Source organism: Hevea brasiliensis, chromosome 6, assembly GCF_030052815.1.
Source record: "Hevea brasiliensis isolate MT/VB/25A 57/8 chromosome 6, ASM3005281v1, whole genome shotgun sequence".
NCBI lineage: Eukaryota > Viridiplantae > Streptophyta > Magnoliopsida > Malpighiales > Euphorbiaceae > Hevea > Hevea brasiliensis.
In genome coordinates this window covers 108,845,209-108,869,547 of record NC_079498.1, presented here as the reverse complement: position 1 = coordinate 108,869,547, position 24,339 = coordinate 108,845,209, and the positions used below count along the sequence as shown (strand labels likewise).

At 36.4% G+C, this 24,339-nt stretch overlaps 1 pseudogene; it reads left to right on the top strand.

Moving 5' to 3' along the window:
• The first annotated feature begins 237 nt into the window (after positions 1-237).
• Positions 238-24,278, top strand: LOC110666609 (helicase-like transcription factor CHR28; annotated as a pseudogene).
• The last annotated feature ends 61 nt before the right edge of the window (positions 24,279-24,339 follow it).

Genomic DNA, 24,339 nt, shown 5'->3' with positions numbered 1-24,339 from the left:
TTCATAAAAATAATTATATTAAAATATTATATGGTAATAAAATTATTTGGATTAATAAAAATTAAGTCAATTTAATAAATTCACATTATAATATTTATAAAGGTAATTAAAATTATTTTATAATTAATAAAATAATATTATAAAATTAAATATTTAAATGGAAGTGGAATTGAAATTCAACCATTAGTTTAAAATAAAATTACTTATAGAACATATAGGAAATATGAAGAAAAAGGTGTAAAAAATCTAAAGGGAATTGCACGTAACGGTAAAAAAACGTCTCCTTCCTTTCTCGAAACGCTACCGTCTGCCCTTTCCCCACTATTTTCACAGTTCTCTTCGTCGTCCGGCCACTCGTCAGTCCATTTCTTTCGATTCTGTCACACTGCGAGCTTACTGTTGTTAGGTCAATCCGAACCTTAATACTCTTCCACTGAACTACAATGGCGACCCAGGTAGGCTTTTATCCTCTCTCTTCGGCTCTTTTTATATTTTTTTTTCCTTTTATTATCTATGCATTTCAGTCTTATTTTGTCTTTGTATTTGCTTTACTCGGTTGCTCTCTTGTTATTTCTGCATTTCCCCCCCTTTTTCTTCCTTTGGTGGGTTTTTAGTTCAGGGTGCAATTTTGTATACAATTTGAATTTTTCTTTTCTCCTTCTGTGGATATTACTGTAGTTTGTGCGACGGAGTTTAAAATGGTTATTCTTTTTTCCTAATCGAGAAACAATTTGCAAGTGAACCCATTTCAATGTCATTGACATAGAAACGTTGCTGGTAGGATTTGTTTGCTTAAGGAGATATAGAACTTCGATCATTGTCAGGAATTTTGAGTTGTTGTTTTCATTACTTTCTATCATAATATCGCTGGTGTCTAAGTTAATTCAGAGATTGATGATGATTTGTGATTGAAGTTAGTTTAGCAAATTTTCATTTTTGAATGTAACTAATTGTGGGGTTTCAGCGGCTCATGGCTGTATAATTGTGCTTGTATCAAGTTAAAATACTAACTAATTGTCAAGTGACAATCAATCATGTAGTTGCACTTCAGGGGAAGTAAAATCCCTCATCGAAAGAATATGAATATGGAATAAAAGGACAATATGTATATAAGTAGTTAGGTAGCAATATTACATTGACTAGTCATTTTGATTTATAAAATAATTTAATTACTTATAAAAGCTCATATTAAAATGAATTAATACGTAATTTAATCGACACTTTCGCTTAATTTAATATGGTATTATAGCCTATTCTGCTTCAATGTTGGTTATCTGTAGACGTGTTTGTCTGCAAATTATACGCTTCAGATGTTCATACCTAGGCATGAGGAAGGTGTGTTGTCCCACTTTGATTTGGGATAAGATATTTGTACTATATAAAAGGCTTGAGTAAACCTCCTCTCTTGAGTTAGCTTTTGAGATGGAGTTAGACCCAGTCCATTTTCTCTACATGGTATTAGAGGCTGGGCTGGGTTATAGGTTTTAGCCACCTATAAAGTTATATAATTGGGCTCATATTGGGTTAAAATACTAGCTAATTGTCAAGTGACAATCATGTGGTTGCACTTGAGGGGGGAGTGTTGGAAATCCAACATCGAAAGAATATGAAGTAAAAGGGTAATGTATAAGTTGTTGGATTGCAACATTAAATTGGCTAGTCATTTTGATGTGCAAAATAACTTAATCATTTATATAAGTTCAGATTAAAATAAATTAATACGTAATTTGTCTCGCACTCTTTCCGAATTTAATAGATAAAAACCAATGTCTTAAATTTAACTGCTGATCTATTTGATTTTTGAAGGAAGTGGAATGCATTTTGGTTAGATGCCAGAACATGTCGATTATCTTCGTTATTTTATTGGTGCAACTTGGAGATGTTGCTCCTTTTTAAGTGATTGGATTTGTGGCTTAATTTCAAGACCTTGCAAAGACTTGGTAAGTTAGGATATTTTGTGCTTGATGGCTTAGTCTTTTTGTTCCTTCTGCATGTTCATGAGATACGGATGTTTTGTATGTGCAGGGTGGCTTCCTTTTGAAGAATTTTTTTACCAAGTTTGCTGAAGGAAGGGAAATTTATTTGTTTGAAACAGGGGAGATTTACTGTAACAACCAAGAAAAAAAAAATGAAATGATGAGACTTTGGCGTGTGACAGTGGATTTCCACTGTCACTGCCAAAGTTTTTATTAAAAAAAAAAAAAAAGAAAGTCCCCCCCCCCATTTTTCCCTTCTCTCCTCTCCTCCCCTCTCTTCTTCTTCTTCTTCCTTCTCCGGTGACCTCCCGAGCAGCTACCCACCTGGCCGGCGACGGCCAGAACCACCAGAAACGGCGGCAAGAGAGGGAGAAGAGAGAGAAAACGTGTGCACAGTGGGCAGCGGCTTTCCGGCGCGATTCCGGCTTCATCCGAAGTCCGATCGAGGCGATTCAGGTGGCGTTGGAAAGCTTGTTCCGAGAGCTTTCTTTTGATACCAATTTTACAGCAAATGGAGGTCGAATGAGTGAGATATGGAGGAGAGAAGTTTCGGGTTTTTCAAGATTTTTCGTCAGATCTAGGACGATCCGACCGTTGGATCGACGATCCGAGACCACCTATGGACTGAGAAAGAGGAGAGGAACATGGTAGTATGATCAGATCCGGCAAATGTCGAAGGCGACCGGTGGCCGGCCACCGTGCGCGGTGGTTCCGGCGGTGGCTCCGATAGGCTATGGAGGTGATTCAACTACCAGAGGCTTCCTCATAAATTTTTGAAATTTTTGAGACACAGATAAACTTCGGGTAAGACAATTTTTATTATTTCTCTGTCTATGGAGCATAAATACAGTGTTTCTTAAACAGAAAAAATTGGAGAAAAATTCTAAGAAAAATATATGATGAAAGTGATGGAGGTATGGAATACAATAATAATGAGTAAATGCTAGAAGGTGTGCGATGGTATTGCGGACTATCTAATTAGGCAGAGACAAAGGAGTTAGTAAGCAGTAAGTTGAATAAAAGTCAGTCTAAGGGATCAAATAGGTATGATGAGTGGAAAGAATTATAGATAATGACACATAGGCTTTAGGTTAGACTTTTGAGATAGTGAAAAGGTAGTTAGAGGTTCATTATAAATGTCAGGCAAACATTTTTAGTGTGACCAACAGAATCACTTTGCAGTAAAGCAATAACGACAGAACAACAGTAGCGGTAGAACGAGAAGTGATAAGTCTGGGTGGTTATAAATCACTAGAAAGTTCAAGGATCAAATTAATGACCATAGATAAGGGTGGAATTAGTGTTGGAAGAATCTACTAGCGAGAGAAATCTTTCAGGGATCAACAAAAGTTAAGGGCACAATATAAACGATGATAGATATGAATCATAGGTCGAGTATAAGTAAAGTTAATAGATTATAAAATATTATGTCAGGAAGGACAATGGTACGGTAAAGGGTTCATGCAGATGATACCTTATAGGTAGAGCACAATTGTGCTAAGAAATAATGAAATTTGGAGAGAAAAACCAAGATACATAGGTTAAACATTATTATATGGACAATCGAGCGTAGTTGAATATAAGAGTATTTTTCTTTCTTTTCAAGTTTAGTTGTGCTTTTGGTTCTAGAAGGTTATATAAGGAACAGAGACTGAGTCAAGGAGACCTAGTTATTTGAGAGTTTGGTAGGCACCAATTCATACATAATTTCCTGATATGAGAATGACAGTAAGTACTTACCTAGTGTTAAGTATGAAAGGACGATCAGAGTAATAACAGGAGTCAAATTGAGTTAGCTACTAAGGCTTGTGACTATTTTAAATTATGAACTGGAGGAAGTGCTAATTGCTAATGAGTTACAGTGAATAGAATTGTTGCTAATGGGAAAAGTGGAGACTGAAGTTTGGAAAGCTATGGGCAGTATATGTGATTATATTAAGGAAAATGAACATGGGAAGTATTTTGTTTAGAATTAAGGCATGGCACACATTTCCCACAGCCGTGTTAGTTCAGATGGAACTTATAGTTTCTGGGGCTCATATCCATCCAGGATAAGCAATTTCCTACTAAGGCGGGTAGGGAATGATAATGTTCTGATAGTTAAGTTGGAAAAAGGGGATACAAGAAAAATTTTCTATGGTTAACTATAAGTGTTACATAAGGTGAAGAATGTGCTGGTAGGAGTAAATCGTAAGGTTAGAATTCCCGGAGTAATAGAACTAGTAATCAAGATAAGACTCAGAAATAAGATGAAAGTTAAAGTTGATGATGGGATGGACATCCTTGAAGGAAAAAGAAAAAAGTGTAAGTGTGAAATAGGATTAAGATTAAGGAATAAGTGCAGCAGGTCGAAAAGATATCAACAATAGCAGAAATAGGAAAAGGAAGTGGATAAGATCCAAAGGATAGGAAGAAAGCTCGATAGAGCTAGTTATAATGATGAGGATAAGGAGGAATAGGTATGCTAGGAACACACTAAGAGATGTTTAAAACAAGTTATTATGAGATGATAGATTAAAGGAGTAGTAGAGCCTCGATCTGAGTGCTAATGTGTCAGAAGTAGACCACATACTAAGAAGCTAAAAGAAGAAGTCTAGATATTTCCATTCTAGAGAAGGAGTGAGAATTGATAAAGTCGCATGGATTGAGTTGTCAGGGAATATAAACACTTTTGTTACCTAGAAGGAGAAACCCAGTTTACTTTCCAATGTTGATAAATGATACACTTGGCCCTTGGAGGAGACTCTACTTGACTAGTTACATAAGATGGATAGAGGTTGGTCTAAGTACCTTAGTAATGACACGAAAGAGATTAAAAATTTGAAGTATCATGGGAGTGAGAAGATTTATAGGTATTGACCACTGAGGTCATAAGAAGAGTGAAGATCTCGAACGAGATGCCTAGATTAGGTGCTATAGGAAAGCTACTCATAGAATACCATGGAATAAGGAACATAAGTTATGTCATTGGAGAAACAGAGATTATTAAAACAAAGGAATGATGACTGAAATCACCAAGAGACACGTTAGAGCATAATAAAAGTGAGGTAAACACCAAAGTTGATTGAAGTTATGAGACATCAAGTCAAGAACAGTGAGGTATAGCGAATACTTGAAACGCCAGAAAAATGGTCAATGAATAGTTATAAGATAAAAGCCCTCTAGAAAGAGATGATGACAAATAGGACACTATAGTAGAATCAGAGAGCGGTAGAATGTCATATGTAATATACGAAGAGTTTGAAGAATAAATGTTTTATCAATCTCTGCATAGCTGGAGGAGTAATGATTGCACTTATTCTAATAATCTTATTTTCCTTATTTATTGTTTATTTAAAAATTCGAGGACGAATTTTTCTTAAGGGGGGAAGAATGTAACAACCAAGAAAAAAAAAAAAAATGAAATGATGAGACTTTGGCGTGTGACAGTGGATTTCCACTGTCACTGCCAAAGTTTTTCTTAAAAAAAAAAAAAAAAAGTTCAAAAACGGGAGGAGGACCCCCCCCCCCCCATTTTTCCCTTCTCTCCTCTCCTCCCCTCTCTTCTTCTTCTTCCTTCTCCGGTGACCGGCCGGCGACCTCCCGAGCAGCTCCCCACCTGGCCGGCGACGGCCAGAACCACCAGAAACGGCGGCAAGAGAGGGAGAAGAGAGAAAACGCGCGCACAGTGGGCAGCGGCTTTCCGGCCCGATTCCGGCTTCATCCGACGTCCGATCGAGGCAATTCAGGTGGCGTTGGAAAGCTTGTTCCGAGAGCTTTCTTTTGATACCAATTTTGCAGCAAATGGAGGTCGGATGAGTGAGATATGGAGGAGAGAAGTTTCAGGTTTTTCAAGCTTTTTCGTCAGATCTAGGACGATCCGACCGTTGGATCGACGATCCGAGACCACCTATGGACTGAGGAAGAGGAGAGGAACATGGTGGTATGATCAGATCCGGCAAATGTCGCCGGCGGCCAGCCACCGTGCGCGGTGGTTCCGGCGGTGGCTTCGATAGGCTATGGAGGTGATTCAACTTCCATAGGCTTCCTCATAAATTTTTGGAATTTTTGAGACAGATAAACTTCGGGTAAGACAATTTTTATTATTTCTCTGTCTGTGGAGCATAAATACAGTGTTTCTTAAACAGGAAAAATTGGAGAAAAATTCTAAGAAAAATATATGATGAAAGTAAAATTATTTAGAGATATTCTATGGTGTTTGTTGAATTTTTGAGTGATTGTAGAATATTTTTGAAAAATATAGATGGAATTTAGTTAGATTTTTAGCACATGGGCATATAAGATTATTTGAAATTAAGATAATTAAATTTTATATAATTGGTTGAAGTTTGAGGATGGAGGTTTAAATATGTGAATATTTAATTAGGTTGAATTAAGAATATGTTAGATGTTGGAAACTTATGGAATCGAGTAAAATTCTTGAATAAAATATTCATGGGTGATTAGAAAATTATAATTCATTTTGCAATAGCCTTATAATATTATTAAGGACCGCGGGGCAAAATTTTAGAATTTTTAGATCTTGTTTGAGTGGATTTTATGTGATCGTAAGATTCCCAATAAATTAAAAGGAAAATTTTACCGTACTGCCATACGACCGGCTATGTTATATGGTAGTGAGTGTTGGGCACTGAAAGAGTCGTATGCATCTAAGATAAGAGTTGCAGAGATGAGAATGTTAAGGTGGATGAGTGGCCATACTAGACTAGATAAAGTCCGTAATGAGAGTATCGGAGAAAAGGTAGGAGTGATGCCAATTGAAGATAAGTTGAGAGAAGGGAGATTGAGGTGGTTTGGTCATGTGAAGCGTAGACATACGGAGGCTCCAGTTAGACAAGTAGAGCACATTAGGTTAGAGGATAGAAAGAAAAAAAGGGGTAGACCTAAATTAACTTGGAGGAGAGTAGTACAACATAACTTAGAAGCATTACACATTTCTGAGGATTTAACCCAAAATCGTTCAGAGTGGAAAAAGCGAATCCATATAGCCGACCCCAAATTTTTGAGATAAAGGCTTAGTTGAGTTGAGTTGAGTATAGGGACTAAAACGTAATTTTTAAGATTTTGAGTATTGTCTGATTTGGAGGGCCTAGGAGGGGCCATGTGATATTGATAAGATGTGATTGTGGAAATTGAGAATTTAGAAGTGTTATTTGAGCCTTTTTGCAGGTTGGGTAGGTCCCAGGTATAGGGGAAACTCTGCTGGATTTCCGGCATGAATTAGGCTTTCTATTGCCGCTTTAGAGTTTTATCTTAGCTTAGTACTAATAAATTTATAATTTAATTATTAGGTGTCGAGGTCAGCTATTTTTCTGCATCCAGCAGCCATAATAGTCATCGGTGTACTGTGAGTAAAATATTAATTTTAATTGTAATTTCGATATTATTATATGTTCAAGCATGTCCATGCATCACTTATATGTATATATTTATGTAGTTAAACTCTAGGCACGTTTTATGTTGCATTCACAACTGTTAAAGTGCCATATATGTTGTTATGGTAATTTGGAGCAGTGTGCGTGCGTTGGAGTGCGTGTGATGTGGGGTGTACTATGGATAGGACGAGTAGTCACGGCTTGAGATCTTCGCTGGGACCTGATCCTTCGGGGGTAGTCACGGCTTGAGTTCTTCGCTGGGACCCCGATTTGGTTTATTAAGCGAAAGTCCCGCTTGAGTTCTTCGCTGGCACCAGGTTGGATTTAAGAGAGCTGTATAGGGGATCAATTGCCATATATTATGATTGATATTATTGGGTGTGTGAGTGCTCCAAATTACCTTTTTGCTGTTATGATGTGAATTTGTTGCTGATGTTGCATTTCACTCTACAGGGTGCATTAGTTTTAGATAGTTATAGAGATTATGGTTAAAATTGATATTTTACTCTCTGAGTCGAACGCTCACTCCTGTTCAATATTTTTCCAGGCCACAGGAGGAGTTATTTAACAGAGCAACCTGTTTTCTTCCTCGCAGGTTTAACGTCGATTATTTAATTGTTTTACTATCTTTTCTAAATTTAAAATCTAGAACTCCGCATGTGTTAGTAATAGTGTGAACCTTGTTAGAAATTGTGTTAATTTAAAAATTTTGAGATTAATAAATGAAGATTTGTATGGTATTTAAACAGTTTGTAAATGAGATAACAGGGTTGAGCCGGGTTCCCCTGATTTTAGTTTCTGAAAATTTCTGGGCTAAGTTGGCCCGAAATGAAATTATAACAATTTGATTTAAATTATCTTATATGCATATTGGGTCTAAATTGTGGGCCTGGTTATGGATTTGAAGAATAGTTTGGCTTACTACGGGGCTCGGGGGTTTTAAGCTGGCCCAGGTCCTAGTGCCGGTCCGGCCCATAGGTTGGGTCGTGACATTTACCATTCATCTCTGATGGCTGCAATAGTTCCCATAGATATCTGTTCTGATAGTGATAGTGATGTGTTGCTAGAAGATGATGAATTTGATAAATCACCTACAAGGAGATATACTGAGTCTAGCGTTCTTCCATCTTGGGCTACTACATCATGGACAAACTTTGGGAGTACGTGTCAGACTTCCCTTTATTTTTTTGGTTATTTATTCAATATCTAACTCCAAAACCTCCTGATGCCATTTTATTCTCAGTAGGTGTTGGTAGAACATAACAGGTTGAGAATTGAAAGTTGAATGTATTGTTTTGTTTCCTAATTGTGGGGTACTGGTTAAATCTGCGAGATATGATGTGCACACTCATAATACTTCTCCCACAAGAGTATATAGTTCTAGTGGGATATCATCAAGTGTAAATGACCATTCATTTCTAAAATCTTCAAATAGGCTAGCTACACAAGCAGATGATTCTTTGGATTTTATGGCAAATGGGAATATGGGTCAGCCTCAGACTGTTAATTCTCGACAAGCTCTGAAGAGGACCCTCCCTGCTTCTCTTCATCAATCTCCAATTAGTAGTAAATCGGCAAACTTAGTGGAGAATGGTTGTAGTAGTCATACTCATGATATCTATGGAAGCGCATACCATTTGGTAGGGCCAAGTTTGACCAATAATATGAGGGCCCATTACCGAAGGGGAAATTATGAGGATATTGTGATGTATGAAAACAACAGAAGTAGGATACTACCTCCATCCTTGATGCATGGAAAGCCCGCTTCCTCTGCTTAGTTTGGTTCGAGTGATCCTGCATATAGTCCCATGGTTGGTGAAGAAAGTGTTGCTGGGAATGATGAGAGACTGATTTATCAAGCGGCATTGGAGGTACTTCTTGGAGTTATTGTTTCTATGTTTTGATGGTTTAGAGATAACAAATGGTTTGAATAGTTACTGTGCTAGGTTTGAATTAAAAATTTAAATTTTCACAATAATTCCATGTGGCAATAACCAGCATAAAAATTTCGTCACACCTTATGATATGGATTCAAATGATATAAACGTTGGGGCGTCCTCTATTTCTGAGGATTTAACCCAAAATCGTTTAGAGTGGAGAAAGTGAATCCATATAGCCGACCCCAAATTTTTGGGATAAAGGCCTAATTGAGTTGAGTTGAGTTGAGTTGGTGGGGTTGTAATCAAATAAAGCCAAATTGAGCACCATGGTGTTAAAGATTGCTCTATAATTATATAGATTTGAATCTAGCTTGAGTGAAAGTCATAGAGTGGTAGTTGTCGAAGTTTGATAAGTCCTCAGTTTGATGAAATCATGCCTTTGGAAAGCCAATTCCCTCTTCAATTTCTAACAAGAAAAACTATTAATTTGGTAAGCTCTTTTTTTCCCCCTTGTAATTCAATATGTATATTTTTTCAAATTCCTATACGATGCATTTATTTTATTCTCAAACTTTCACATGACCTCAAGGCTTGTTCATGAGTTTAAGGATTAAGTAAACATAAACAATATGAAGCGTAGACATACGGAGGTTCTAGTTAGGCAAGTAGAGTATATTAGGTTAGAGGATAGAAAGAAAAGAAGGGATAGACCTAAATTGACTTAGAGAAGAGTAGTACAACATGACCTAGAAGCATTACACATTTCCGAGGATTTAACCCAAAATCGTTTAGAATGGAGAAAGATAATTCATATAGCCGACCCCAAATTCTTGGGATAAAGGTTTAGTTGAGTTGAGTTGAGTTTAATAATCTTTATAATATAAAAATTTTGCATATTTATATGCATTCTCAATTAAGTGTTTGTTTCATAATCTATACAAAATAATGTATCTCAGCTTACAATGTTGTTGAGCTGAGCATAATGAGTATATATGTATCAAAAGATTTGCAATTTAAGAATACTGGTGCGGAATTGGTTTCAAATAGAGCTAAATGGTGCAAAAGAATTCGTATAGTTGATCCCATCTAGTTTGAGATAAAAGTTTAGTTGTTGTTGTTGTTGAGCATAATAGTATATAGAAATGGCTGTTCTAGTAATTCAGCTAAATTTGTTTTCAAAGCTGGTTGATGAATGAACTTGAAAAAGCATTTTTATCCTAATTGTCATCATGTTTGATTTCTAATCTCATGTCTGGTAAAGATAACTCTGAGCAGTTGCTAGGATAGACTCAGTTCTTTTCTTTCATATTTGTTAAATGAGAAAAAAAGAATGACTGGTATCCTTGACTTACAATTATGTCACACATTTGAGTCTGTTTGTAAAGTTTTAGGGAAATATAATTCTCCATGTTCTCTGATTGTGATATATGAGATTCCAATCTGAACAAAGGAATTAGGTTGCTTCTTCACTTTACATCTTAATTTGCTAGTGGAGTTAATATTTGAAGATCTCAGTTCAAATTTGTTGGATCTTGATTTTACCAGGATCTCAATCAGCCAAAAACCGCGGCTACTCCACCTGATGGTCTGTTGTCCGTGCCTCTTCTAAGACATCAGGTGTTTTCATTTATCTACTGTAAGATGTTCTTTCATTTTGTCGAGTACAATTTTTAAAACCAATTTTATTTATTTATTTATTTATTTTTACAGAAGATTGCATTGGCCTGGATGGTTCAGAAGGAAACTAGAAGTTTACATTGTCTAGGTGGAATTCTAGTTGATCATCAGGTTACTGATATAGACATCTAGTTAATGCTTCATCGCCTTTATTTGTTTTTCTATTTTATGTTCTCCATCAATGCTCATTATGCTTTTATATTCCATAGTGTCTTGGTAAAACTGTCTCAATGATTGCCCTCATACAAATGCAAAAGTCCTTGGAATCAAAATCAAAGTCAGAAGAATTTAGATGATGATGATAAAAATAGCTGCCCTGGTTTGCACAAAGTTAAGCGAACTGGAGAATCTGATGATATCAAATCAATTCCAGAAGTTAGTACTTCTATGCGGCCATTTAGGAGAAAGAGATCAGCTGCTGGTACACTGGTTGTGTGTCCAGCAAGTATTCTTCAGCAATGGGCAAGGGAATTGGATGATAAAGTTGCGGATGAAGCTAAGCTTACTTTCCTTGTTTATCATGGAGGCAGTCGGACAAGGGATCCTGTTGAATTGGCAGACTATGATGTTGTTCTGACCACACATTCTATTGCTGCTAATGAAGTTCCAAAGCGACCTCTAGTTGATGAGGATGAGGCTGATGAAAAGGATGGGGAGAAGTATGGGTTATCTTCTGAATTTTTAATTAATAAGAAGAGGTGGAAGATGACTAATGTTAGTAAGAAGAGAAAGAAGGGTAGGAAGGGAATAGATAGTTCCTCTGTTGATTATGATTGTGGTCCACTTGCTAGCGTTGCTTGGTTTAGGGTGATACTAGATGAAGGCCAAACAATTAAAAATCATCGTACTCAAGTTGCTAGAGCCTGCTGCAGTCTTCGTACCAAAAGAAGGTGGTGCTTATCTGGAACACCTATTCAAAATGCAATTGATGATTTGTATAGCTATTTCAGATTTCTCAGATATGATCCTTATGCTATCTACAAATCTTTTTATACCACTATAATGGTTCCAATATCTAGAAATTCACTCCATGGTTACAAGAAAATACAAGTAGTTCTTAGAGCAATAATGCTGTGTCGTACAAAAGGTGCTGGCTTTCTCTCCCTTTGTTTCAGTGGTTTGTTGGGTTTCAATCATTTTTGTGCATGTATTAAATGTTGAACATGCCATCAAATGATTTTAGCCATTCTATGGATTCCAAATAGATTATTTCTTTTAATATCCTTCCTGGAGTCTTACTGCACTTCCTGTTGCGAGTTCTTCTTCTGCATAGATGGTGCATCCCAATGGTGAGCCATTTTGACTTAGAATATGTGCACAGAAACAAGAAGTTCACTGTCTTGAAATGAAGCAAAAAAAAAAAAAAAAAAAAAAGATATATAGGGGTGGCCTCATTTTCTCATAGGTACTCTTAGGGATTCTAATGGTATGTTTAGGTGTTCTCCTAGTTCTAGTTGCATCTAATAATTCTTATGTTTTAGCATGGAAATTGTTTTATGTTTTGGACATTTAATCATCAAGGTGTTCAGACATAGGTAGATATTAACACACTGTTTTTTGGTTACAATTGTGACTTGTTCATGGCAGATTTTCCTAGATTTCTTTTTTTATTCATTTTTCTTTCAATAGTTTCGTTTACAATTGTTGGCATCTGCCTTTTTTTTAATCCATTATCATCTGGCAATGGCCATTTGAACAACAGTACCTTCACAATAGGAAAGGCATTAAATAGCTTTTTGCTTGCTTCTAATTTTTATAATGGAAGGTGCCTCTCCCAGTTTAGGGAGAGTATTCTATTTCTACCGATACAGGAGTACCCTATCAGGCTGGGCCTCTAATATGACATTTAGGTCAGACAATTGGGGAAAAAGATTCATGGGTGGTGGTGCATGTATTTATTTTTTTATTTATATCAGCTGAAAATTTACTTGTTAGATCCTTGGTGTCTGACTCAGTTTTGGATGTTTTCTTGACCCCCATTTTTGTATTTAAATCATTTAAATGGTTATAGTGCCAAATTTCCAGTTGTTTTGAAGAGATTTTTTTAAAGCATTTAAAGCTATATCAAATGTAATGTAAGTGAAGAAAACCTGCGAGTGGATCCATGGGGTATTGTTTTGTGGATTTTGTATGATCAGCCTCTCCAAAATCAGAACTTTTCAGAATTTCTTGAAATAGGCATTCAGATTTAATGTCTCTTTATACGTTTACTTGATAAAAAGTAAGTTTGAATATTTCTAAACAGAGTTTCTCCAAAGGATTTTCAATATTAGTGGATAACCTTTCCCACCTTTAGTTAATCCTCTTTAAATACATCCTGATGATTGATGAATTTGACTATGGCTTTATATATGGAATTCTTAATACTTAGGCATAGATGTTTTATTGCTTTAGCTGTGTCACCTAATAGAGATGTTATTTTGAATGTTTAAACTTTAAATTGTATCATAGTTACTGTTTGGTGTTTATTATCATTAGTTTATTTGATTTAGGAACATTAATTGATGGGGAGCCCATAATTAAGTTACCCCCAAAATCAATATGCTTGACAAAGGTAGATTTCTCAATGGAGGAGCGGGCTTTCTATACCCAGCTAGAAGCTGATTCTCGTTCTAAATTCAAGGTGCTTTTCATTCTTTGTAAATTTGTACTTGTGGAGAATTTTGAATGGCCAGCATTAGCTGAGTGGTTTGGTCTCCTCAGTCCCAGCAGCATGTTGTTGAAAATAAGCACAATTTGTGCTATTTCATCTCGTCTTTTGTGGAAAGGTAAGCATCAATGGGCACTAGAAATGCTGGTGATGGCTCTGAAACTAATAGTTCATGGTTTATTGCACTTCAAACAACAGAAAATAGTTTCCAGTGTCACAACCAAATTAGCAGAAAACAATTCATTTTCTCAGAAAATGTTGATCAGGGAATATTTTCCATAACTAAGTTATTTTCTTCAAAAAAAAAAAAGGCCTACTTCAAAGAACCATTTTCTGATACTAGCTGACATGCATTGCTCTATGATACTGATATTCATTCTTTGAAGTATTGAAACACTGCCATCCTTCCAGTTTCAGTTTCAGCTGAGAATAAGGTTCTTTTGGTGGTCTTGTGAGGTTGAATTCGGCTGTACTGAATATTCCCTATGCTAACTTCTTATGCAACATAAAGTTGTAGATTTTTATCTTGCAGGCTTGTGCTGCTTCTGGCACAGTAAACCAAAACTATGCAAACATTCTTTTGATGCTTTTCCGACTTCGTCAGGCTTGTGACCACCCTCTTCTTGTCAAAAGTTTTAATTCTGATTTGTTTGGAAAAGTTTCTGCAGAAATGGCAAAGATACTTCCTAGTGATATGGTGATTGATCTAATGAAATGCTTGGCTACTTCCTCTGCGATCTCTCATGCATGCAATGTGAGTGCTTTAAACTTCTTATAGTTGAGTAACACTCTGCTTACACCCTACAAGAATTGGTGAGTGTAGTTATTGTTGCAATGGTGCAACCTTTTCCCTGATGAATTTCCTATGCATTATTGCTATCTTTCCTATGCAGTTGTTGGATGATAATATGTTTGTGGGAGCCCTGTGTCATGAAATGAAAATGATGTTTCTGTCGTCTAGGTTCAGTGACCTGAAAATAATCACTCTTTCTGCATTTTGTTGTGAGGCTACTGAGAATTCTTACACAAGACATGTAGATCGGCTTGCGTAAGGGATTGATTATTTTAGTACATTATTGATGAGTGGTGGACAATGATATAAATCTAAATTTGTGGTTGAAAAGGTAATGTAGTTGTTGGATTCTTTGAATTGGGATTAAATACTTAACCAATCAGTGGAAACTGATGCTTTTTAATCCCAGTTAAAATGCCTTGAATATTTTTAATGGCTAATCTTATCAACTTGATTAATAAAAAATTTTTAGCATTGGTCATTGTTGTGAAAATATTTTATCATATCTCAAAGAAGGATTACAACAAATTTATACAATTGTGATCCTAACTAAGAAGGAAAGTAATCCTATAATTAAGCTAATATATATCTGCTATGCTATAAGTTAGGGATACAAATTAATATGCAAAGTTGACATTTCATAACACTTCCACTCAAGTTGGAACATAGATGTTAATCATGCCAAACTTGCTACAAATGTAGTCAACTCGAGCTCTATTTAGAGCATTTGTAAAAATATCTCCCAATTGCTTTTCTGTTTTGACATGCCTTGTTGAGACGGCCTTCTATTGAATCTTCTCTCGAATAAAGTGACAGTCAATCTCGATATGTTTAGTTCGCTCATGATACACATCATTAGAAGCAATATGGAGAGCTGCTTGATTATCACACCATAATTTTGCAGGTAATGGAACCTTAAGACTAACCTGATCCAGTAACTGAAGCACCAACATAACTTCACATACTAACTGTGCCATAGCCCGATATTCTGATTCAGCACTTTAATGAGAAACCACACTCTGCTTCTTACTTCTCCATGACACCAAGTTTCCTCGAATAAAAACACAATACCCTGTTATTGATCTCCTGTCAATCTTTGAACCTGCCAATCTGTATCTGAAAAACACTCAACATTTAAATTTCCATTAATGCTATGCAAAAGACCACGACTCGAAGCACCTTTCAAATAGCACAATATCTGTCCCAAAGCTTCCCAATGAGTAACAGTAGGGGAAGACATAAACTGATTCACAACAATAACAGAGTAAGCAATATCTGGATGAGTCACTGTTAGATAATTCAGCTTTTCAACCAATCTCCTATACCTCTCAAGATCATCAAATGGCTCACCATCTCCTGCTGTAAGCTGAACGTTAGGAGTTATTGGCGCACTACATGGTTTAGCACCTAATTTTCCAGTATCTGTTAAGAAATCAATGACATACTTCCTTTGAGACAAGAAGATGCCTTTTTTACATCTTGAAACTTCAATGCCCAAAAAATATTTTAATAAACTCAAATCTTTTGTTTGAAATTGAGTTTGAAGAAATGACTTAAGTAATGAAATGCCAGCAGAGTCACTTCCAATAATGACAATGTCATCAATATATATCACAAGTAAGATTAGACAACTTTTAGAATGCCTAAAAAATACAGAATGATCAGAATTGCTCTTTTGCATACCAAATTGTTGTACCACCTCACTAAATCTTCCAAACCAAGCTCGAGGCTTTGTTTCTAGCCACAAAGAGATTTGCGAAGCCTGCAAACTTTGCCCGACTCCCTCTGAGCAACAAACCCAGGTGGTTGCTCTATATGCACCTCTTCTTGAAGATTACCATGAAAAAAGCCATTCCTGATATCCAACTGGTGCAAGGGCCAATCATATATAGCTGCTATAGAAATGAACAAGCAAACAGAAACAAGTTTAGCTACAGGTGAAAAAGTATCAGAGAAATCAACTCCATAGGTTTGAGCGTATTCTTTTGCCACAAAACGAGCTTTTAACCGAGCCATAGATCCATTGGGATTCACTTGCAATGTGAACACCCATTTACAACTTACAACCTTCTTACCAGTGGGCAGAGATACCAAGTCCCATGTACCATTAGCCTCTAGAGCCTCCATCTCCTCTCTCATAGCATCACACCAGTCGAGATTGGATAATGCCTTACTAACAGTTTTGGAAATGTGGATAGAGTATAAAGAAGTAATAAAACACTGAGAATAAAAAGACAACTGATTATAAGAAACAAAAGATGAACTAGGTTAAGTATACGTGCATTTACCTTTACAAAGAGTAATTGGTAAATCAAGGTCCCAATCAGGACCAGAAGCAGGAATTGGATCTCCCAACGAAGAAGCCAGTACAGAGTGAGTCTGAGTCTTAGATCTCTTCCATCCTCCTAGGAAAGGTCCTGGAATAAACATGATGAACTGGTGGTTTAGGCCGAACTGGTACTGAGGCTGAAGGATTAGATGACGGGAGAGGACTAGACGTAGTATATATTAAGAGATTATCCTCCTCCCCCTGACTGTCATACACAGATGATTGAGAAAAAAATGGGGTAAACTAAAAAAATATAGCATCAGTAGACACAATATATTTATTGGGAGTAGGAGAAAAACACCAATACCCCTTTTGAAGATGAGAGTACCCAAGAAAGATACACTTGAAAGACTTGGGATCTAATTTGGTGACTTACGGACGAACATCACGAATAAAACAACTGCACTCAAAGATACGAGGTTCAATGGGAAACAGAGACTTAGAGGGAAGCAACACATTATAATGAATGTCACCGTGAAGGACAAATGATGGTATACGGTTAATCAGAAAACAAGTCGTGGATACTGCATCAGCCCAAAAATGTTTAGGTACCTTCATTTGGAAAAGAAGTGCTCTAGCTATTTCAAGAAGGTGACGATTTTTTCTTTCGGCAACTCCATTTTGAGAAGGAGTATCAACATAAGAGGTCTAATATCATTTTGTGACATATACTTCTGAAACTGCTGGAAAGGTATTCTTTTGCATTATCACTTCTCAAGGTATGAACAAATGCATTAAAATGTGTTTTGATTTCAGCACAGAAGGCACAAAAGATAGAAAATAACTTTGAACAATTTTTCATTAAAAATTACCATGTAACATGAGAGTAGTCATCAACAAAGGTAACAAAATACTTGAACCCAGTTTTAGAAATGACAGAACATGAACCTCATACATCAGAATGAACTAATTAAAAAGAAAACAAAGCTCGTTTATTGACTCGAGATACTGTAGATAAACGATGGTGTTTGGCGAAATGACATGACTCACAATTTAAAACTGACAAAGATTGAAACCGTGGACATAACTTCTTCATGACAAATAGGGAAGGATGGCCCAACCGACAATGAACTTCGAGAGGACTTAAGGCACTGGAGCACACAAGAGATCTCTGCACCTGCTTGTCAATGATGTACAGGCCCCTAGACTTATACCCTTTACCAAAAATCTGTTTCGTCATAAGATCTTGAAAGAGACAATGATTGAGAAAAAATGAGACACAACAATTGAGGGTACGGGTAAGTTGACTAACAGAGAGTAAATTAAAGCAAATTTAGATAAGCATAAAACTGGAGATAGAGATTGAGGTTGATATATTGGCTACACTAGTACTCATGATACAAGTTTTGGACCTATCAGCTAAAGTGACAGAAGAAAACAAGTAATGAAGTTGAAATTGAGATAAAAGACTAGCGTTACCTGTCATGTGGTCTGTAGCCCCATAATGAATGACCCACTTTGAAGAAGATGACACAAGGCATATAGTGGAATTACTTGACTCAGCAATAGCAGCGGCTGGTGAATTAGTGGGCTTTAGTGATGCCTGATACTGAGAGAATTGTGCATATTCTTCAGCTAAAACTAAAATAGTTTTTTCAGAAGGAGGAGCTATGGTAGACTCCTCGGCTACCATATTCGCCATTTGAATCCGCTTATTCTTATTCTGAAGCTATGGGCATGTTCTTTTTGTATGCCCTGGTTCATGGCAATAATAGCACACAATGCCCCCTGAGTCACAGTTATGGGCAACTTTCCCACTTCGCTGATTACCCCTATTGCCATTGAACCCTCCTCTGTTTCCTCCTCTGTGGCCCTGCCTCCCACTATCATTGCGACCAACCAAAGCACTGTTAACAGACTGGGGAGGTTGGGAAGATTTTGTATGAAGTACTCTAGTGAAAGTGTCATGCAGTGAAGAAATTTCAGAACCAGAAAGAATTTGAGATTTGGCAGTCTCAAACTCTGGAGGAAGGCCTGCAAGAAAACTCATCACAACCATTTGCTTCCTTTGAGCCTGTTGGACTTTCATATCATGATTAAATGACATCAATACATTGAGTTTCTCATAAACTCGCTTAAAATCCATAAAACAAGCCGTAAGAGACCTATTTTCATTTTCTGCTCTATAGAATGCCTTGCACACTTCATAAGTACAAGAAATACTTCCTTTTCCCGACTACAAAAATTTTAAACAATCCATCATGTCTTTAGTAAGCTCACAGTGATTCATTAAACTAATTACTTCACTACTAATGGAATTTCGAATCTGTAGAAACAATCGAGCATCTTCTCTCATCCAAGTCTGCTTTGTATCATCATTAAAAGGATCTTTTGTAAGGTGATCATCCTTATCAATACTTTACAAATAAATACTAACGGTCTACTCTAAATAATTGAAACCACTAAGTTTGAGCTCCGTGATTTTAGTCATCACAGGAATCACATCAGCAACTACATTCTTAGTATCTGCCATTCTAAGAAACTTAACACAACCAATTTATCAAGGAGCAAATTACCCAAAATTTCTTCAAAACTACCAAGATGCAAACCAAATCATAGAAAGCAATGTCAAAACAAATACGAGATGATTCATAAACACGCAGGGGTTGTCAAAAAATAGTAGAAACAACTCAACTCAACTCAACTAAGCCTTTATCCCAAAAATTTGGGGTCGGCTATATGGATTCGCTTTCTTTTGGGTTAAATCCTCAGAAATGTGTTATGCTTCTAGGTCATGTTGTACTACTCTCCTCCAAGTCAATTTAGGTCTACCTCTTTTTTTCTTTCTATCCTCTAACCTAATGTGCTCTACTTGTCTAACTGGAGCCTCCGTATGTTTACGCTTCACATGACCAAACCACCTCAATCTCCCTTCTCTCAACTTATCTTCAATTGGCACCACTCCTACCTTTTCTCTAATACTCTCATTACGGACTTTATCTAGTCTAGTATGGCCACTCATCCACCTTAACATGCTCATCTCTACAACTCTTATCTTAGATGCATACGACTCTTTCAGTGCCCAACACTCACTACCATATAACATAGCCGGTCGTATGGCTGTACGGTAAAATTTTCCTTTCAATTTATTGGGAATCTTACGATCACATAAAACTCCCGTGGCACATCTCCACTTCAACCATCCGGCTTTAATCCTATGACTAACATCCTCCTCACATCCCCCATCTACTTGAAGAACTGAGCCTAGATATTTAAAGTGATTACTTTGGGGCAATATCACTCCATTCAAACTAACTCCTTCCCTATCTCCAGTTTGGCCTTCACTGAACTTGCAATGCATGTATTCTGTCTTTGTTCTACTTAACTTAAAACCCTTTGACTCTAGAGTACTTCTCCAAAGTTCTAGCTTTCTATTGACTCCTTCTAGTGTCTCATCTATCAGAACAATATCATCCGCAAACATCATGCACCAATGAATACTCTCTTGTATATGTTTCGTCAGTTCATCTAAAACTAATATATAAAGGTAAGGGCTTATGGCTGATCCTTGGTGTAATCCAAACAATACCGTTTTAAACCTCCAAATCACAAAAGGCACAAGAATCAAAAAGCTACACACTGAGTAACTTATCCCTATCTAAGAAGAGGCCGTTGGAAGTGCTCGAAAAAGAAAAGGACGGCGACTGGACGGCGCACGTGCTTTGATGCACCGATGCGTGAAACTGCGTTAATCCTTTTGTCGGCGCGTGCAGCTCACACGCGGCTCCACTGGTGATGGGACCTCCGGGGAGCTAGTCGCCGGCAACCCAACTGGCGTTTGGGGTGGGAGATGAGACAAGATGGTCACCTTTGGTGGTGACCCAATTTTCCAGTAGCCAAAAACGTAGAGAAAAATAGAAAAGAGAAAAAAAAAAAAGAAACAGGAATTTCCTTCACAATAGCTCTGATACCATGTTGTGAAAATATTTTCTCATATCTCAAAGAAGGATTATAACATATTTATACAATTGTGATCCTAACTAAGAAGGAAAGTAATCCTATAATTAAGCTAATACATATTTGTTATGCTATAAGTTAGGGATACAAATAAATATACAAAGTTGACATTCCATAATAGTCATATACACATTTTTTTATTTTGCACATTTTTAATTACCAATTGTTTTGGTAGTGTCATAATTGTCCTTGTAAATAGTCATACATGTTCTCATTTTGATGCTAATAATGTAGATATAGAGGTGTCTTCTATGGTTACTTAGTTTTATACAAAGTAAAATTACTTTGTTATAGAAAATGAGATAGTTCAACAAAATTTATAATTTGTCTCATGAGATTTTTGTAAACTGATATTGTTTTACGCAAAATAGTTAATTAAGAAAAATTTATTAGCTTAACGGAAAAAATAAAGTTTCCTCTCATAAGAAAAAAACATATAATATTTTTAATAATATTAAAAAAATATTAATTACGGATAATACCAAATAAGTTATAAGTTATAGTTATTTAGCATTTCACATTTAAAATATATGATTTTAATTAAAATTTAAGATGTTACGGAAAATATGATAATTTGTATGTGTTTTTGCATGTGAAAAAACTTTACTTTTTTTGTTAAGTTAATAAATTTTTCGTAATTAACTATTTTGCAAAAAACAATATCAGTTTACAAAATAAAGAAATGGTTAATGATACAATCAACTAATAAATGATGACTTAATTATTCATCTCATCAATAAGATTTTTATCCGGTTGAAGTAACAAAGAACTTCGAATTGAAGCAATAATATTATTGAATCATCAGAACTACTATATGTGCGTGTGTTGCTCTCTCCCTTTTTTTTTTTTTTTGTGTTTGATTGGGCTTTGCACCTTTTTTCTTTTCAATTTATATACTTGAATTCTGAATATGAGGGGCAAATTACTATGCTGCATGCGAGATGATTTTTGATAGTTTGGGTTAGTTGAATTCTTCCAAGCTCTTGTTGTTGACTTAATTACTGCTATTTTATGGACACATCTTTAGTTGAATGTCCTTTATGTTGGCAATGTTTCAATGTTTAAGCAATAGTAATTCACTAATTCTGTTTCTCTGTGTTGAAAGGTTTGTTGGAGGAGTCTTCGGCGTGGTTTCTTTCCAGAATCTGTTATATGCTTCTTCTTTAGTTATTTGTAGTGTGTGCACAATACACATGCAAATTAACAATTTTTTTGTCTATCAAAATGAAAGTTTGTGGCATCTGATGACAGTTATATAACTTTTGAATTACTCGATGCTATCTCAGGATCCTCCTGAGGACCCTGTTGTTACCATTTGCGGCCATGTTTTCTGCTATCAATGTGTGTCAGACTACTTAACAGGCGATGAAAATACGTGCCCTTCTCGTGGCTGTAAAGAACAACTCGGTTCTGATGTTGTTTTCTCTGAAGCTACTCTTAAAAGTTGTGTGTCTGATAATCGTGATGTTGGTCCTAAGCATCCTGAATTTGATGATAAATCGATGGTTCTACAGCATGAGTATATCTCATAAAAAATTAGAGCTGTTCTGGAGATTCTCCAATCCCATTGTCAGGTAAAGAGCCCAAGGCCAGAGCTAAATCATGCCGCAGGATGCAATGGAACTTCAACAGCTTATTCAAGCTCGTCAACTGAAGGACAAATAAAATCAATTGTTTTCTCATAGTGGACTATCATGTTGGACTTGGTTGAGATTTCATTGAACCAGCATTGTATACAGTACAGGAGGCTTGATGGCACAATGACTTTGGCTGCTAGAGACAGGGCTGTTAAAGATTTCACCACTGATCCTGTGGTGTGGTTCTTACATTTTTCAATGCCTTGGAAGTTGGAATGTTTTTTTTACTTTTCTTTATGATGGAGTTAGTTATTGAAAAGTCTATTTGAAGCTTGAAGGGGTACCTTGTTAGGTATTCTTCATAATATGCAGGCGAATTCTGCAATATGTCAAATCAATGAAATTGTGCATGATGGATATTCATACTGCCTTAATCTGCGAATGCCTTGAGCATCAAAATTATTGAAAATTTTTTGCAGGTAACTGTAATGGTAATGTCGCTAAAGGCAGGAAATCTTGGCTTGAATATGGTTGCTGCTTGGCATGCTATCCTTCTTGATCTGGGGTGGAATCCTACTACTGAAGATCAGGCTGTAGAACGAGCACATAGAATTGGTCAGACTCGTCCTGTTACTGTAACCCGACTCACTATTAAAAACACAGTGGAAGATTGAATATTAGCTCTCCAGGTATTATTACATAAGTTCTATTGTCCACGAGAATTTCTCTTTTTCTGAAAACAAGTATTAAATATTTTTGGTTTGTTGTGTCCTAGTGTACGTCTAGATGTTACAAATTTTGATTGCAGTTTTCTTTGCTCTTGATCTTGATTTGCAGGAGGAGAAGAGAAAAATGGTTGCATCTGCTTTTGTTGAAGATCCAAGTGGTGGCTCAGCTACTCGCTTGAAAGTTGAAGATCTCAAGTATCTCTTTATGGGACGCAGTACTCCAGGAGTTTAGTGTTCGTATGGTGATACAAATATATTTAGTAGAAGTTTTCAGGAGTTGACATGAATTTTGATCAGTAAAGGAGCCAGTAGGGAATCAGTGGCTGCACTTGTAAGGCCTGCCTAGATTGTGACTTGGTTTAGAACTATAGGATTGGTAGATTTTTTGGGTGGTAATTGTTTTGTGTTTTGAGGCCCATAAAGGCATTTTTGTTTTCATCTAGTGCAGAGGAAAGCAAGTCAAGTCCACCGGTAAATATTCTTTAGTATCAAAGCAATAGTTTGTAGTCAATAATTCATGTGAGCAAGTAATATGGATAGCAAAATTCCATAAATTGATGTTTGGATTTGAAGGTCAAGAAAGAGAATGAAAGCTCTATTTTGCCCTAAGATTGCTAGCTGCATTTATGTTATGGAGTTATGTTTCTAACTGCAGAAAAGCTTCTCAAGATTTGGATGTTGCCACAGCTCCAAGAACGTGAGGCCAACACGGGTTTGAAGGCTGGTTTATTATGAATTCTCTTAGCTAACATTGTTCACCAGTCAAGGTGCATTTTCCACTTCATACTCTCTTTAGTTAATTATGTATAAAATCAAGGAATTGTCCACATTTTGGTGTGAAAGGGAGATGGGAGGACAAATATTATGCTCTTTTAGAAGTGTCCTCATTTGATAAGACGATGAGATGATTGAGAATAGGTGTCAACTTTCTCTGTTGGAAAGAAGCTGGCTGAACCTGGAGCAAAGCGCTAATGAAAATGTGAAGCTCCTCCAGGAAGCAGATTATTGCGCTGAAGTAACCATCTCTATTTGTACCTTTGTTTTCTTTTCCGTTGAGGGTTCCTTTGTTTTTAAATTGGCTCCCTTGTGGTTAATAGTCACTCATCAAATGCAATACCCCATATTTTCAAGGTGGTGTTTTTTTCTTTTTCTTTTCGGTGGTAACCAATATTGGAATCAGAATAGGTGGATGACATTTTATAGGTGGGGCTTGGGGGTAAAGGTAGACAGGAGAGGAAACAAGCAAGCATGTGCAACTTTTCAAAAGATGTATTTTTGTCCTGATCATTTCAAATTCATACATATTTAAATGGAGCCTAGTGGTATTTTTGTCAAATGTTGATATTGTGATACTTGGATTGCTGTTTTTTTTTTTTTTTTTTTGTCCTTGATAAGAA